We start from the raw sequence: 18,928 nt of genomic DNA, 5'->3' as shown, positions 1-18,928 counted from the left end.
GTCATCAATTTGAAGCTTCTTGGAAGGGCTTTTATTTAGATACAAAATGTAAAGAAATCATGCATAAAATTTTAGAGGTCCAAGGAGAATCCTGTCCACTACACCTCCAAATTGACCACATTTTTTTCAGAATTCATGGCCATTTGTATTCTATATCTGAGAAACATCTATAATGAACACAAAATAATGATATTCACAATATAAATAATCTGCCTTCCGAAATTAAATTTCTTATGCAGGTGCAGATATCTTGCCAGAAATATTTTCCAATGAATGACAACATTGCCTTTTCAAATGTGTCATTCTCAATTAAAACAATAAATGCTCTTTGAAAGCTGAATTTGAACCTTCACGATAGATTAAAATCATTTCCGCAGTTTAGAGATAAATCGAAGGAATCAAATAAATAAATATTCTACCTCTGTGGAATGTTATAAATACTGTAATGTGTCAGATGAACAAGGATATCAAACAAAGGCCAGTCATCCAACAGTCAGCTGCCTGCAACAAATAAAAGTCTAAATAAGTTTTGCAATCCAGGCACTTGAGTTTGATGCAATCGTTATAGTCTAGGCTACATACCTTTGAATAGAATCCATCCCTCTTCTCAAAATAACAATAATTATTTCCTTACTCCAGCCCTTTCACAGTGTCAATCAAAGCAGTTTACATGCTATTTATAATTTACAATATTTCAGTTGTCTAGTCCCCTTCTATCCACACAATCAATAAGAACATTCTATACGATCCTACAGATGGAGAATCAAAGAGTAGCAGGCCCGTAAGATTGTTTTATACAGCTAAGTATCACCTTGTATTGAAAGACAGCTAGAAGAGTGAGAAAGAATGTTTGCAATTAGCTGGAGAGAACAAGAGAACGGAAAACTCATAACCTATGAAATTATATGTATCTGTGTGCTTCTACATACTAAAGACAGCGTGTACTCTGGAAATACTTCCAAGAAGTGCAGATATCACAAATAACAACCAAGGAACATTTTTCACAGAAGACAACCTCATTGCAAGAAATAAACTTTGATTTATTAATTTAGGAGATTCTAAGGACAAGGTACCAAACTAAGCACATCTATTTCATATAAAATGTGCAATACATGCATTTGACATTATTAGAACAAACACTGATCTTACCTGTCAACAACCCATTCTAGTCCAAAAATGTAAATCAATAGATTGGCATGCAGTCAATTTTCTTTGCACAACAGTGTTGGCCTATAAAATTTGCATAGACGAGGACAAAGGCTTCGTGTTGCTTGGAAGAATTTCCACACTTGCATTTTAAATACATTTTAATATTGTTAGCGATAATGTGACAGAACACCTAATTATGTTTAGGTTGGTGGGAAAGCCTGGCAGGACCTGAGTTCACCTAAAAACGGTTTTATTAAACATCTAGGGACTAAAATTACTTATTAACCAGCTTAGAGAACCAAGCAATGAAACGCATGAGGGTTAGGATCTGTGCATGCTTTGGCATTGAATGCTATCTAAACTTTATTCCCAGTGTCCTTCAGTGTTCCTCAAACCCTAGGTGACAGCTTCCCCTTGTTGGGTGGTAAAATTTTATAAATTATATCCCACACTCCTTCCCCCATGGCACTGAATACTGCAGGTGGTGAGAAGGACCGTGGTGTGAAACAAACTCAAAACTTTATCCCAAAGGTATAAAAAAGATCCATCTTAACCCTGAATCTGTTAAGTACCAAGATGAATCCAAACGAACCCAGGTGCAAACCTCTCACTGCTTAAAAGATCCACAGTTAAGATGGGTTTATGCTAGTTTTTATTTGTTTGACATTACATATTGGATGTCCTGTTTTTCTCATTGCAGTTTATTAGCATGACATGTGAGTCTGTGGCACCTCTTTCATCCTGGGCTGCAACAGCCCCTTTCTTTTCTTGGTGCAATGAGGTAATAACTCTAAATATTTTTCACTGATCTTGATGATTATAACACTATATGTGAAAGACTCTGTCGACATGCTCTTCCTAGGTATTTTGTGGGTCAAGTCCCCTCTAATCAGAAGCTGGGTGTGAAAAAATCAGGAACATCATGGTTTGTATATGCATGCCATCCAAAACCTGATTAAAGGATTCATCTTTTCCACTTCTGAAAGCAACCACACTGTAACCAGTTGATTAGCTGCATGCCAAGGGTTCCAAAGAATAACCATTTTGTTTTCTCTCTGTGGGCTGATAAAGCAGTAGTTGTACCAAGGTTACTTGGGAACGTGAGCGGGAGCGGGGAGTGACATTTTCAAAAGCTCCTGGTTTGGGAGCGAATCAGGAGCAAATTTTTATATATTTTGATGCATATATGTCAAAAAAAGCATGTAGAATGATGAACTACATACAAAAAGCATAAAAACATGAATCAAACCATATAACATCAATCATCTGGAAGTTATAATCTTCATCAACCACGTCCAAAAGTTAGTAACATACAACATATCGAGTCTCGTGTTTCATCAATCTTAAAGTTTCAAGCTTTCAAAATTCAATATATAACATCTATCATCACTGATCACTAAAGTTGTAACTTGTACTTGTAACCATTACCGTTACCAAGTAACCAAACAATAACAAAGAATATCTAACATGAAATGAAATGTTTCAACTTTCAACTTTCACAAAGCATCATATTCATAATTCATTACCAATCAGCTATAAATGCCAACTTCAAACTTAAATTGTCATATATTGTTTACAAAAAATACCATAATAAATATGAAAGAGACAATAGTGATAAAAAGTACTAGCAACTAGAAAACACAAGTAAATATATTATCTACTGCTTGACCCTCTTGCCACGAGAAATTTCTAATTTCTTGTCTCGTGCTTTATTGGAAGTCTCCTCTAGCATACACGAACAGCCTTGGTGCTCTTGATTAAATACAAGTTCCATACCCTAGTACCTTAGGTGCTCTTGATTATTGGGAGTCTCCCCCACATAGTTGGTTTGGTGCTCTTAATTAAATACAAGTTCCATAACATAGTACATGACAAAATCCAATGGAAACATTGTAATCCCCCCAATCCTGAAAAAATGATAACTCTGCTGAATTTTGAGTGAGATCTAAATTTCTACTTTCTCCATATGAAATCCAATGACGTCAAAACCACTCTCAAACATCCTGAGTCATTTCATGGTAATATTAAAAATTTTAGTAAAAAAATGAAAATGAAAGATAAAGGAGAATGTCACTTTTACACATTACCATTAACTGCATATCAACACTAGGGCCATAGGCTTGAATATTAGGCTGCCCCACTCAAAAATTCTTGTTTCTGATCTTCAATAGCTCCCTCTATCACCCCTGAATTGGTAGGATGCGAAATTAAAATTAGGGAGTGAATTTTGGGAGTGCACTCCCAAGGTTGCTCCCGCCTGGAGCACGCTTTGGGGGGACGGGGGGGGCGCTCCCCCGCAACCCTGAGTTGTATTATCCATAGTTTTAAAAACCGGCCACAAAAACCGGTAACCGGTCTAACCGGCCGGTTAGAGGCCTGGCCAGTCCAAACCAGCCTAAAAACCCGGTTAGATACTTCATGTGCCCGAAAACTGGCCCTAACCGGTCAAAACCGGCCGGTTTAGGGCGGAACCGGCCGGTTTGTAGCAAACCGGCCGGTTCCATCCTAAACCGGCCGGTTTATGGACAGCCCACCGAATTATGACAAAAAGTGCAACGGTTTTGTGGTTTAGGGGTTTTGGGGGTGAGGGAAAGGTATTTTCCCTCCAAAAACACCCTCACACTTGCTATAAGAGACCCCTCTCACTCTCATTTGTCTCACACAACTAATTTGGAGTGTTTGTGAGTGTTTGTGAGTTTGTTTGTGAGCTTGGAGAGTGTGGAGTTTTTGCTGAAGTAGTCATCTTGGAGTTGGAGTTGGAGCTATTTTGGAGATAGTGTGTAGCTGTCAGTGGAGTTGCCATCTTCAAGAGGAGGCTAAGGGAGCTAGTTTGCATTTCCAGGTAAGGATTTGCACTTGATAATTCCTCATTTGAGTCTGCTGTCCATGAATTTTTTTTTGTGTTATAAACTTCTCACTTCTATGATCTACCATCCAGGGAGTCATCATGCCTCCAAAAGCCGAAGATACTGCATGGGCTCATTGTGATATGATTGATGGCAAAATGATCTGCAAATATTGCCAAAAATCCATTCAAGGAGGGGGTATTAACAGGTTCAAGCAACACTTGGCTGGGATAGGAGGCCATGTAAAGCCATGTGGAGCACCAAATGAAATAATAGGGCATATTAGGGCAGAATACCTTCAGAAGTTTGAGACTCAAGTCACTGAACCAATAGAGAAGTTTGTGGCTACACAGTTTGGGAGTCGAGACTCAACCAACTGAGTTTGATCATGATGACTGAGACTCATGAGAAGTTTCAACTTCAAGTGATAATGTTGATCACTATTATAGTATTACTATTATCATATATGTAGAGTCTAGACTGAAGTCTTGTAGTAGGCCACTGGCCCCATAGTTTGTAGGCTTTATTTTTGCACTCTAGTGGCCATTTAGAGCCTCATTGCTTATGTATTTTGTCGATGATATGTATTGCACTCGGTGCCATTTTGATATCTTCACCTTTAAGGCTTTACATGGTATATCAATGAGCAATCTTTCCATATTTTGTCTCTATTGGCTTGGAATCATGGTTTTAAATCTTAAAAATAGTTTTTTTCATTAAAAAATAATTATTTAATGTATTTTTCTAAAACCGGTTCGTTTAGACCAAACCAGTCCCGGTTAGACCGGTTCCGGTCGGTAAACCGGTTCATTAGGTGGACCGGTCCGGTCACCGGTTCCGGTTTTAAAAACACTGGTATTATCCCATCTGAGTTGAAGTTGTTGTCTTTCAGTGAAATTTTGGCCATTTTTAAAAATGGATTTCCCGACCAATTAACGAGATTGTTTACCAAAAGCCACATCACATGCTTATCCCCTGGCTAAATAGGAGTTACTCGTGTTTAACTCAAACTATCTCAGGACCTCAAAAAGTTTGTTGAAATTCTGACAGGAAACGAGAAATTCAGACCTGTCCAGTACATCAACCTTCTGAACACTTGTTTCTGTTGTCAAAGACCATACCATATAATTAAAAAGATATCCACTGTCTATAAGCAGTGCTAAGGTTAAACCTTGTCCCATCTGACCTCCATAAGCCCCCAAAGGAGAGGACACATGCTAGACCACAATAACAGGAACTACTTGCAGGCTACAAGACCTATGCAGACTCAAAAGGCAGCAAAGCACTGCCAGCCAAGGGATCAAGACTTTTGAAAAAGGAAAACCTTAGTCTCTACAAGAGACTAGTAAAAAAGTTGGCACAAGTTCTCAAGCCACAAACCCACAGGGGTCTGCTCCTAGGCATGCCTGCTTGCTGCCTTCCTAATGGAATACCTGGGGAGAATGCCACAAGCTATAACCCCAACAACCAAGGCACAAAACCATGAGTCTGCAAGACTAATTGATCAAACCTAACAATAAAGAATCCCCCAAGAAATTTGGGATTGTACAGCATATAGCTGGACAGGATATGAATCTCAAGATCCTCTGTCAATCTTGTCAATGTTGTTGATTTTTGGGTGACATCAGGAGGTATTCCCGCATGCCAAATAAGCCGACTAAATTGGCCAAAGAAAATTATGAAAAATAATATTAAAATTATAATTTTTGGAGATCATGTAGGCTCCAAATCATCAAGTCGGCTCCCCATGAAGGGGTGTGACTTTTGGTCAAAAGGTCACCCATTTGACTAATATAAAAACCACAAGATGACCTCCTCATTTGGACCAATTAAAATTATAATTTTTGGAGATCATGTAGGCTCCAAATCATCAAGTCGGCCCCCCATGAAGGGGTGTGACTTTTGGTCAAAAGGTCACCCATTTGACTAATATAAAAACCACAAGATGACATCCTCATTTGGACCAATTCGAGGTGGGGTTCGAGGTGCTGAAGTTTGACCAAAAGTTTGACTGAGTTTGATGACTGAAAAGGGGCAAGTTTGACCACAAAAGAAAAAAGACTTTGACTGCAGATTTTAGCCACAGTCAACCACAGTTGACTGCAGACCTGTGACTGCAGGGCCGAGCTGACATCAGGGCCGAATTTCAGATCATTGATCAGCGTTGACCAGCAATTAAATTCCCTGATACTTGGAGGTTTGACAAGCATTGACTAATCTTGTATTTTACGAGGTTTGACTGCTATCTTGAGCTTGAATTTGTGGCACAAATTTCTAGAATTCTTGGATTTACAATATTGCTGAAGAAAATTTCTCCTTGAAAAAAGTTTTGTTGGGTTTTTCCCAAGGTTCGGTTTTCCCAGGGTAATTTTGGTGTCTCTTTTGTGTTTCGCTGTCTCTTTCTGATCCTACTATTTTCATTTCTTTATTGTTGAGATTTTTTGTTGTAATTGCTTAATGATATAGGTGATACAACATAACTGAATTGGAAATCATTGGAAAGTAATTATCAAGATCAGAAGATCAATTTCTACTTTGCATTATTGTAGAAAATTCAACATGGAATCAGAGCCTTGTTAAAAGAGCAGCCCACTAAAGAGACAAGTATTCAAGCAGCTTAATTGGGAAGTCAGCTTTGGAGACAAGATCAACAACCTAATTGATTTTGGGTCTCTTATCTAAAATGGCACCAAATCTTAGATTTGAAGACACAGGTTGGATGTTGCCTCAATTTCGGATCTTGGAATACCAAAATACTACTCATTTTGGAAGAGAATGAACTTCAGGAACATGTGGAAAATGTCATTCCAAAACCAGAGGGAGCTGAAGAGAAAACTAAACTATGTTGCATGGGTTCGCGAACCCGGAGGTGGGGTTCTCGAACCCGTCCCGGGTCCTCGTCCCCAAGTACCGGATTTGGGTACGGGTGCTTCTGAAAAGAACCCATAAGAACCGGGTTCTTCTATGAAGAATCGGGTTCTCCATTAAAAAAATTTGGGTTCTTTTGTCTTGACGGGTACGGAGAACCCTAATTATGGGTACTTGGAACCCCAAAATCAAGTTCTTTGGGGTTCATTTTAGTTTTATTTTTAAATTTTTAATTAATTTGTGGGCTTCCCCTAATATTCCAGGTAGCTAGTTCTTCACCTTGCGAGAGGAATTGGAGTACTTATGCCTTTATCCATTCAGTAAAGAAAAATAGGTTGGGCTCAAAAAAGGCAGAGAACTTAGTGTACATTCATAGCACACCTCGTCTCATATCTCGAAAAGACCCTAGGTACAAGGAAGGCCCTTTCAAGAGATGAGACCAATACACAAATGATGCTATGTGTGTGGACGAGAAGATACAACCAAATGGCCTTATTGAGCTACCTCCAGTTGCTATGGATGAGCAAGAGCCTCAAGATGAGTGTGATTCCTACCTGGAGAGCACGCTAACTGAAGATCTAAGTGATGCTGATGACATGGCTTGAGGAAGCCATTGTTCACTATTAGCTATTTTTATTTAGTATTTTAAATTTTCCTAGTTCTTGTTTGGAGATGCCTTAAGGCAAATTTTGAATGTAGTATTACAATGGACATATATCACAATTCTTATTAATATATAAACTCCAATTTGCACTTGATATCAAACTAGAAATTTTGAAATTTCATTGTGAATGTTGAATGTTCAATAATGTGCATGTTTAAATATTTAGCATTGTAATCATAAATATTTTAGTTTTCTTGTATAAAGTTGAAAAATACACAAATTCATATATATTATAATTTATAAAATATTATATTTATATCATATTATATATAAATCATAATATACCCCTGACGAACCCCCTGTTTCAAAAAATGAAGTACCCATCCCCGTCCTTGTACCCATACCCGTCCCCAAACCCACGTTTCTTAGCACCATAGAAGCTAAATATAAAAGAATGAGGCTAAGGCCAAAAGAATCCTGGTAGATTCCATCAAATATCACTTGATTCCTCATGTAGCTAGATTCAAAACAGAGAAGGCAATATATGATGCTCCAATGAAAATATATGCAAGAAACAATACCTACAAAAATTAGCTTTGAAAAATTGTCTTCATGATATCACAATGACTAAATCTGACTCTGTTGTCTCATATGTTACAAATATCTCACAAGTCAGAGATGAGCTTGTAGCCATTGAAGACAATATTGAAGATCCAGAACTTGTTTCAATTACTCTCAATGGATTTCCATCCTCATGGGAACCATTTATTCAAGGAATCTGTGCATGATCAAAACTACCCACATTTGATGAGCTACGGACTGATTCTGTTCAAGAAGAGTCAATAATAAATATTATCATCTAAAAATAACTCACAAACTCCTCATAATGAAGAAGACAACCCCTTGCAGCTCATACTAGAAAAGGTAAGGGAAGAAGGAACTTTGAAAATTTTGACAAAAAGGACTTTGGAAAATTTAGTAAGAAGAATTCAAGTAGAAGACCTACTTACACTCAAGATAAGAAAAAGGAGTACATGTCAAAAGTGAAGTGTTACACATGTCAAAATTTTGGGAATTAAGCATCCAATTGCCCTAAAAGAAAAAGGAAGGAAAGGGCGCATGCATCAGCAGCCAACATTGAAAATGATGATGATGACAGCCACCTCATAAAAAAGTCAAAAGAATTTTCCCTTTACATCTGTCAAGAAATTGACAAATCCCCTCTATATTTTTTTTGTTTTTTTTTTCTTTTAAGAATTAAATATGAGCATTTTTTTTCATTTAGTCAGCCTCTTATCCTCTTCATTTTTGGCCTCATTATGAACCTTCTCTTAGTGAAGTTCATGAATAATCAAATGTATTGCAGGAGAATTGCCACTACATAGGTAACAACATAAGAAAGTACAAGGCAAGGTTGCAACAAGAGAATTAAACGAGCAAATTTTTTATGGCTATATTCTTAAGAATGTTAAAAGAAATTGTACATATTGACATCTAGGATCGTGTCCAACAACAGGAAGAGTTGCCAGTTCCAAGAGAACCAACAGTTAGGCAAAGTGGAAGGAGCAGCCTTCCAAGAAGATAGCATGAGCTTGCTATTCATAGTAGGATAAAACTGCACATGACAAGTTTGATGGAATTACAAAAAGTGTCGATAAAATTTGGAAGATAGAGGTTTGTAAACCTTAGAAAACAAGAAGGTTATGACTTGTATTGAAGTCTTGGATGAGAAAGTCCTAGGGTTTGTGAAACCCTAGAATGACACCTAGAGTGTTGAATGCCAATGGAGTTTGTACTTGATTCATCTTCTTGATAACATGGAAATGACTTAGCTTATCCCAGATAAGGTAGTATCTGATGTCTATATATTGGAGCAATCATAGAATACGAGATTCCTCAACAATCGAATCCCCCCTGGTTGACACAAAAGATCACTGTGGTATCCATCATGTGTACAAACAGCTCACTGAAGAGCTCCCACAACTAGGCAGTGTCACACAAGGTCATACTCATAGCTATGTATTCAGTCTCAGTGGTGCTCAAAGCAACCATCTTCTGCTTCCTGCTCATCCAGGATATTGAGCAGAACCCAAAGGGAATCAACACTCAGAAGTGCTCTTGAGATGCTCCACACTGCCTGCCTAGTCAGCGTTCAAATAATCATGCAGCTTCACATTTCCGACAATGTATCTCAATTCATGAGAGATTGTGCCCCGAAGATATCTTAGAAGATTCTTGGCACCAATCCAGTGAGGCTCAACCATATATGAGCTCATCGTGCTAACTACAAAACATATGTCCGGACAGAAGTTCACCAAGAACATCAACGTGAATGAGTTCATGAAACTCAGAGGCATTTCCCAAATCTGGTCTAGCATCACTACCATATAACTTCTCAAAGTTAAGATCCTCGAGGTAGTCACGGGCTTGCAGTTTACCATTCCACATCCGGAATCCAAGTCCCTCTTACTTCTACAAATGAGAGGGTCTGCACCTGACAGAAATAGGTCGTCCTTAGAAGGTGACGGTATGAGAGGTCAATCATCCACAACCTTCGAGCAATGGTTTGGATCGGCTTCACTCCTAGTGAATCTCAGCGTCATCAAACAACTATCAATCCTCTCATACTACGCCCAGGGTGTTTTACTTCAAGCCATAGAGGGCTTTCTTCCACCTGCATACATGAGATTCCCGATCATGAATCTCAAGCCCCTCGGGTTGTTCCAAACCTATGGACCTGCTACATGAGGGGAATGGTCCCCTTGTAAGATTTTCCTTCGATACATCTCAGACATGTACCTTCATGCTCTTTTTGAATTCAGGCATCCCTGTCACCATCTGACTCACATCGAGTAGGGCCCCATAATAAGTAGACCTTTAGTGCTATATATGAGATGTGACAACTGACATGGTCCCCAATGGACCATCCTGCAACTTGATAAAAATTCCCAACCCTGAACCCATGAGTAAAAGCATCTTAGAAAATTCTATTTTCAAACACGTACATTTCCATCGATGAATGCCACCCTGAAACCTTTGACTTCCATTGCCGAAATGGAAACCAAATTCTTCTTGTAATCAAGTACATAAAAGAGATTTTGTAAATGAATCGAGTTACCCTTATTCAATTGAGGGGTAATATTCCCTACACCCTTTCCAGGATAGGTGGCATCGGCTCCAAGTATAATCCCACGATTGTTTCCATCTCTACTAAATTAGAGAGATCACCCTTCTATCCGATGAAGTGCCTTGAAGCACTATAATCAATAAGCTAGATTCCCAAAGAATCTGAAGGAGAGGGCTAATACAAGATAACGCTTCTTTATCTTATCAGAAACAACATTTGATTCTTTGTACCTGGGGTTCCTTCCTTTCTCTGAAGAGTCAGCCATTTCCCTAATGACATGCACTGTCATTCCTCTTATCATTGAAGATGTCCCTGGAATGGTTTTTATCATCATCAAGTGATGTGTCCATGCCATTCGGACACTCCTTCGCATAATGGTCGAACTTATTACAAACAAGGCATTTGCCTTTTCTTCCACCCTTAGATCCAGACTTCCCATGGAAGTGATCTTTAGGTAGGCCATCAAAAGCTTTCGCTGCGCCATTCTGATAATGTTCTCTGCTTCGATTTCACCCTCGGTGAATTTGAAGAGGGATGAGGAATCCACTGATCCTTTTTTCTTTCCCAACTCTCTTCGATGATTGCTCTTTCACTCTTGCTTGAGCTTTGTCTTCACCTCAACTATGATACCATGTTAATTTTAGGTGTGTTTTATGGTTAGAGCAATTTATCTCAATTTTCACAGTTAGCTCAATATATTTCCCAAATTAGCAATCATATCAATGTTAGAGTAAATTGCAGATAGAACATAAACATAGATCGTAGAAGACAAGCCAAGACAAGAGGACACAAGATGTGGCGCTAGCCAGCGACAAACCCCAATGTGGGGAAACCCTTGATCAATTATTTTTATATGTTCTTCAATAGTTCAGTAGAGAGAGAGAGAGAGATAGTACATTTACAACAGAAGTCAACATTTTGACTTATAATAGCATAGATCATCTCTAAGAACATGATACATGAGGTAGCCGAACTCAGTTGAAGACATGGTGCTTCAACTGATTCTCCAAGGTGATTCCATCACCTATCATTACATTGCACCTCGTCATCACGTTGCACCTCACTGTGCTGCATCATGTTGCATCCATCATCACTATGTTGGACCTCATTATGCTTCACTAATCATGATTGTACCCATCACTGTACTACATCTCATTGTATCATTTAATATCACTGTACTATACTAGCAAGTACTGCACACAACATGCTACACTTTACTTTGTCATGATGCCCATCATTGTGCTATAGCATTTCACATCATGTTGCCCCTTATCACAATGTTGTCACTGCTCATACTGTTGCACCATGATTGCTTGTTGTCCCATGCAAGCACCATGTCCTTGTTGTCCCATCTACCTTTGCTGCACCATGTGACCTTGTTGTCCCATCTTCCTTTGCTGCACCATGAGACCTTGCTGTCCCATCTATCTTTTGCTACACCATGAGACCTTGTTGTCCCATCTATCTTTGCTGCACCATGAGACCTTGTTGTCCCATCTATCTTTGTTGCACCATGAGACCTTGTTGTCCCATCTATCTTGCTGCCAACACACCATACAAACGTTGTTGTTTGTCACTTCATTACTGCTGTAATTTCTAGGACTGGTTAGGGTACACAACAGTCCCTAACCGTCCTCAAATCTGGCCCAAAATTGCCCTTATGAAATGCAGCCTAGGCAAGTGTAAACCCTCTGCCTTCATGCTGAAGATGAGGGTATAACATGACCCCAAAACAGCCCACGTTGTCCCATGTATCTTTGTTGTAGCTTACAACCCACACATCAAACCAAAACAGCCCTCCTCTGTTCAGCCCTCTAGGAAGATATCTCGGCCCTCCTAACAGCAACTCGGCCTTCACATATGACCCTAAAACAACCTCCAAAAACCCATGTTGTTCGCTCTTCCTTACTGTGGCTAGCACATGATAGATTTGCGTATTTGGGCAGCGTGAACAGGTCTTCTTCGCCGAGCTATGTCTCTCCTTTAGGTAGCGTAGAGGGCAGGTTGGGAAACGTATAGAATCAAGGGTCTTCTCCCTTGGACTGCAGCGAGATCTTCCACTTTAGGACTGCGGCTAGGGCATCCTTTAGGACTGAGGCTAGGGCATCCTTTAAGACCGCAGTTAGGGCATCCTTCTCCTAGATTTCTCTTCCACTAAAACCCAAAGCGAGTGGAGAGAAAATCAAGAGAGAAGTGTGTGTGAAATAACTCTCAATTCATCTCCTTTTATACTAAAACATTGAGCACGTGGGGTTTATTTGGTTGTGGGCTGACCTTGACGAATTGTCTATTAACACAAATAAATTCATAACTCCATGAATACTTATTGGAATCGGATGATCTTTAGATCAATCCTACACCTCTCGATGAGAGGGATCCAAGAAAAATATCAGCTACCATAAATAAGATGACCCACATGGAGTTTGGCCCTAGTTGCCAATTTGAACACTAGGCTAGGTCATGACCAAGAGGATATTTATAAAAGTTGCCTAAGGAGCCAAGAAGGACTTTGGCCAACCTTGGATATACAAGGAGTTACATTGCCCACTCTAGGATGGAATTATCTATAGACATGCATCAATATGGAAAGCTCATAAACTCTTCTTAAGGAATGACAAATTTCATCTAAAGGAGAATCTTGCAAACAAGGAAAATACCTCCCTCGCTAAGAGGGAGTGATGATTTTTGTGTAGCATGAGGAGGTATTCCCACGTGCCCAATAGGCCTACTAAATTGCCCAAAGAAAATTTTGCAAAATAATATTAAAATTATAATTTTTGGAGATCATGTAGGCTCCAAATCATCAAGTCGACCCAACCATGAAGGTGTGTGACTTTTGATCAAAATGTCACCCATTTGACTAATACAAAAACAACAAGATGACCTCCACATTTGGACCAATTCGACCAACACATATTCTTCTATATTTTTATCCACACGTGTGAAGTCAAAGAAGAACAGATCTAAAGGTTAACCAAAATAAAGAGGCTACCATTTGATTGAGTTTGACTTGCTCTGTTTGACCGAGATTCTGCAGAAGTTTGACTGAAAGTTTAATTGAGTTTAACCATTGAAAAGGGGCAAGTTTGACCACAAAAGAAGGAGACTTTGACCACAGATTTGAGCCACAATTGACGACAGTCCTTTGACCGCAAGACCGAGCTGACATCAAGGTCAAATTTTAGACCGTTGACCAGCGTTAAATTCTCTGATACTTGGAGGTTTGACCAACTTTGACTAAGTTGGTATTTGACTAGGTTTGACTAGCGTCTTGGGCTTGAATTTGTGGCACATATTTCTATAATTCTTGGATTTAACAATGCTAGAGTTTATCATTGTTCAAATCCGGAACATTCATGTGAACATGGACAACCTCAAGAACCAAAGGTATGATGATCGTAACGAGTTGGCAACTTTCGTCAATGACATTCAATTTGGCCAAAGTGAAATCATGGAACAATTGGATAATCTGCGATGCCAGCAAAGACGCACTAACGACCACCTTTGCAGTCTAGAAGTGAGGGTGGAGCATATTGATTTTCATATGCACGAATATGCTGCCTATTTCGCAGCTCCCCCTGTAATCCCCCCAACCCCCCTCCTTAATATGTTGCTTTTCGTTATGTTTCTCTTTTCGTTTACAGTATGTATTTCATGGCTCCTATGCCGCTGGAAAATAATGAGTGAAGCCGGTAGCTCCTGTTATCCTCCAGGTCCCAATCTCAACAAGTTTGGTCGGACTGAGAGAAATAGGCCTGTTGAGATGCACTTTGTACTCTACACTTTGATGTTAATATAATGCTTGAACTTTGACTGACAAAAAAACAAAAAATTTGTTTACAAATTTACAATTCAAATTATCTATAAATACTTGTAATTTGTAAATAAGTAATGAAATGAACTAAGTTACTAATTAATGTCTTTTTCTTTGCAACGCATTGGTGGGAGTCATTTGGCAGCCAATGTTCTCAATTGCAAAAGTTTGCAATTAGAGTCCTCAGCCAAACTTGCAGTGCTTCAGGTTGTGAGTGCAATTGGTCTGTTTTTTAGAACATATACACGAAGAAAAGAAACAGGTTGGAACAAAAACAGTCTTGTCTCGTGCAATACAACCTTCGACTAAGGTGGAACCAAATGATGAACAGAACATCTGGTCTAGATCCCATTATGTTGGACGATATTGGTCCAACATCAGAATGGGTGGAGGAGACTAAAGATCTTGTGTTTGATGTTGATTTTGATATTGACATGGCATTGGGGGGGATGAAGCATATTTGGTAGAGCCATTAGAACCAGGATTAGTAGCCCCATCAAGAAAAGGCAAACAACCAATGGAAGGCACTAGTCGTGAAACTCGACGAACTCATGCTTCCATTAGGTCCACTTCTATTGTTATTGATGGCAGTGTTACTACTGAGGTTGCAGATGAGGCTGAGGCATCTTCAGACTTTGAACCAGATGATGTCTATGTAGCTCCTGTTGATGATCCTGTGTCTAGTAGTGGTGATGAATTTGATGATTGATCGTGTGTAGACTTGTAGTCTTGTAGTAGACTAACAGTCTCATAGCTTGTAGCATTATTTTTGGACTTTATGGGCCATTTAAAGCCTCATTGCTTATGTATTTTTTCGATGATATGTATTGCACTTGGTGCCATTTTAATGTATTCACCTTTACATGGTAGATAAATGAGCAAACTTTGCATATTTTGTCTCTATTGGCTTGGAATCATCGTTTTAAATTTAAAAATAGTTTTTTTCATTAAAAATTAATTATTTAATGTATTTTTTTTAAAACCAGTTCATTGAGATTTGACCAGTCCCGGTTTGACCGGTTCTGGTTTGAAACCCAGTTTATTACGTGGACCAGTTCGGTGACTGGTTCCGGTTTTTAAAACTATGCCCATACCTCACCAAGATCTCTCAAGCGAGAGATGAGTTGGTTTCCATGGGAGAGGCTATCCCCGAGGACTAGTTGGTCAAAATCGCACTAGATAGTTTCACCTAGCAGTGGGATGGATTCATACATGGTATTGTGTCCAAAGAGCATTTTCCAAACTATAGGAGGATGTGGGAAGATTTCATCCAGGAGAAGTGCCAAGAGTGGCAGCCAGAGTGATCGGGTAGGTGAGGAGAGAAGGTTGCCCTTGCGACTAAGGGCAAGAAGAATAAGCATGAGTCCACCAGTGGGGCCAAGCAGCAGAAGGAGGAAGAGAAGTCCGAGAAGGACATGAGCAAAGTCAGATGCTTTGCTTGTGGGGAGATGGGTCACTATGCTTCTAAGTGTCGCGAGAAGAAGGAGAAGAAGAAGAAGGATGTGGCAGCATCAGCTGAGGTGGAGGATTTCACCTTGAGATTTGACAAAGAGTTTGCACTGGTGGTGAGCTTAGCCACTAGTACTATATCTACGAGTGTGGCTTATAGATAGTGGAGTATCTTGCCATATGATTGGAGTGAGGGAGCACTTTACGAGTCTTACAAAGGATTTAGACTTGGAGGTGTTGCTTGGAGATGACACTAGGGTCAAAGTGGTAGGAGTGGGGATTGTATCCTTTCAAAGGGAGTCATTGCCACCTCTGAATGTGACGAAGGTCCTTTATGTACTAAGGTTGAGGAGGAGCGTGATATCGGTTTCCTGTATTGAGGACAGGGGATATGTTGTGTTATTCCGAGATGGACAGGTCTTGATGTATCCTGTGGGATCTAACATAGCGTCTGCTAGAGTGATTGGTGTCCATGAGGGGAGACTTTACAGGTTCATGTTTCAAACTTCCAAGACCATGAGGAGGTCACAGGAGGGTGATCGAGTAGAGTATCAAGCTCCTCAGCAGGGAGCCACACCATAGGTATCAGGGTACACTGGTATAGGATCACAGAGGTCAAGAAGATTACTGGCTTCTCAAAGTGTAGGATCTCAGAGTGTTGGATCACTACAAGGCACAAGGGCATCATCATCAGGGCCACAAGTGTCAAGGGATGGAGATGAGGCTTCCAAGCTTGTGCGGGAGACTTCTTCAAGGAGGTGGAAGCCGAGAAGACTTTATAATACATTGAAGGAAGCACGAGTCAATGAAAGAGAGTAGACCACCAAAGAGGTTGGGTGGTGATGTGGCGAGAGTAGTGGGTGACAAGATGGTACCATGGGGTGAGCATATCCACTTCAGAGATAAAGATGGAGTGGTGGGAAACAACTTCCTCGATAAGGAGTGTTGAGAAAAATGGTACCAAGTGTTACCTAGTGCATTGGCCTTTATGCCAAGGAAAGCACTTTCATAGCATTTTTGTCATGTGACATTATGGATTTTAATAATGTCATGGGGTTAAGTCACTTTATGAAGTGGTACATGTGTTTGGTACTTTATAATAAAGTCACTTTATGAAGTGGTACATGTGTTTGGTACTTTATAATAAAGTCACTTTATGTTTTAAATGTGACTTTAAGAGAAAATGTACTAAGTGTCCTTTTATTATTAAAGTCACTTTATATTTTAATGTTGACTTTATGAGAGAAAAAGTGCACAAGGTACAAAACATGTTAAAGTCACTAGGAGTTTTTTTAAGTGAGGGGTACAACATGAGAAAAGGGGTCAAGAGAGAGAAATGATCTCTACCCTTGACCTAATGAGCTGAGATTTAATTTCAACCATTAGATTTATAGGGTTATATTTCTCTTCACTTAGAGAAGACAAAAGAGAAAAAGCTAAAGATTATTCATTATTCTTCTCATGGGACTTGAGGAGAGCGTAGGAGGTCATGTTTGCAAGGAGAGCTTAAGGGAGAGTAGCACGCAGCCAAGGAAGGCAGCACGCAACCAAGGATAGTAAGTCGAGTTTAAGGCTTGTAGAAAAGGTTGAAGCTCTCATTATTCTCAAGAGCATAGAGGGAGGAGGAGGAGGGCAAGATCATAAAGAAGGAGAAGGTGCAGCGTACAAGAAGGAGATAAACCAGAATTTTCTGTTGTAGATTCTTGGCATGCAAATCTAGATTCTCAAGGTTGAGATTCAAGGGAACGCAGGCTGATTTTCTAAGGATAGGTCTACACTGATTTGGAGGAGGTTGAGAGTGATTCTCTACATAAAACTCATGGAGGTTAAGGGTTGTTCGAAGCCCTCCTTTCTAGTCATTTCACATTTAACTGAGCCCGAGTTTTGCAGTCATCTACAACATGAAACCCAAGGCAGATTGCTTCAAATTTGAGGCACGAATTTTCTGGGAAAGTTTTGTTATGTTTGGCACAGTATTCCAGTCAGTTTCAGCGTGAGAATCAATGAAAAACAAATGACAAAGATTGTCAACTGTGTGGCAGTGTTCTACATGCAAAAAGCACTGTACCATCTTGTCTACAAAGGGAGATAAGTTTGGTGTTATTTGTTGTGTATAAATTTTCCTTAAGAGCAATAAAAATCCTCTTTGAAGACTAGTTTTTGTTGAGATTTGTAGCTTGGGAGGTACTCTAAACCCTAGGTTGCAGGTTATGGAGGTAGGAGCGCCACAAAAACACTTTGTATGCTTGGAACCCAAGATGTGGGCTTTGCACCCAAGCTTGTGGGTGTGGAACCACAAGGCGATTTTGGCATGTGATGATTTGAGATGATAGAGGACCTTGACAGAAGAAAGAAGCAACGAAAATCACTCACTGTGTTGTCTATCATGAGATATGAATTTTTGAAGTATATGTATGGGCTTGGTTAAGGTCGGCTAGGTCATCTCTAAAACTTGGTGCAAATTACCTTGTGGAGGAAGTCGCAGGCTTGAGGCAAATTGTATGAGGCTTGGGAGACCTATTTGGTGTGCCTTGTCACTAGTTTTTGGTGTGTTCTTCTTGTAGACTTAAGTCGTTGTCACAAAGGTAAGTTGGAGTCTGGTTTGTGTTACTTTTTAGTGCGTTTGGTGCTTTGTTTAAGTTGTAGGGGTAGTTGAAGCTACAGCGTCGTGCGGAGGGTTGTTTGGAGGAGCGAGAGGGCTAAGAAGGCTAATCCAACCTAGCCGCAATCAACCTTCCAGATCTTCGACCTCTTTGTAGCAGCACTTCCACCCCAGCAACTTTGACTATGCAACAACTCACGACATCAAGCAGCAACACTAGAAGACTTTGATCTCCCAAACTACGGCACAAAACACAGAATCTCCAGACATCTTGATACAACTTTGATTGTCACAATTAATCACAGTAGGACCCAGAGACTTCTCAAACAAATCTATCAGAAGCTTCCTTAACCAAACAGCCTCCTTTCCTACTTCACATGCAGCCACATATTCTGCCTCAGCACTACTTAAAGCAACGGGATCTTGCTTCCTACTCATCCATGAGATCATAGCAGCTCCCAGACTAAAA

At 39.8% G+C, this 18,928-nt stretch overlaps 1 protein-coding gene across 1 annotated transcript in view; it reads right to left on the bottom strand.

Annotated features, from left to right (window-relative positions):
• Positions 1 to 201: 201 nt before the first annotated feature.
• LOC149172510 (protein-tyrosine-phosphatase MKP1-like) overlaps positions 202 to 18,928 on the bottom strand; it is an 88,004-nt gene continuing 69,277 nt past the window's right edge. Inside the window, exon 2 of the mRNA XM_089424339.1 lies at positions 202 to 501. The gene's annotated coding sequence lies outside the window, so the exon portion shown is untranslated. The remainder of the gene's footprint in view (positions 502 to 18,928) is intronic.

Source organism: Pinus tabuliformis, chromosome 4_2 (genome assembly GCF_031772625.1).
Source record: "Pinus tabuliformis cultivar Carrire ecotype Pingquan chromosome 4_2, CPIR1, whole genome shotgun sequence".
In the NCBI taxonomy this organism is placed as follows: domain Eukaryota; kingdom Viridiplantae; phylum Streptophyta; class Pinopsida; order Pinales; family Pinaceae; genus Pinus; species Pinus tabuliformis.
The sequence above is the reverse complement of the archived record's forward strand: the minus strand, read 5'-3'. Positions and strand labels throughout refer to the sequence as shown.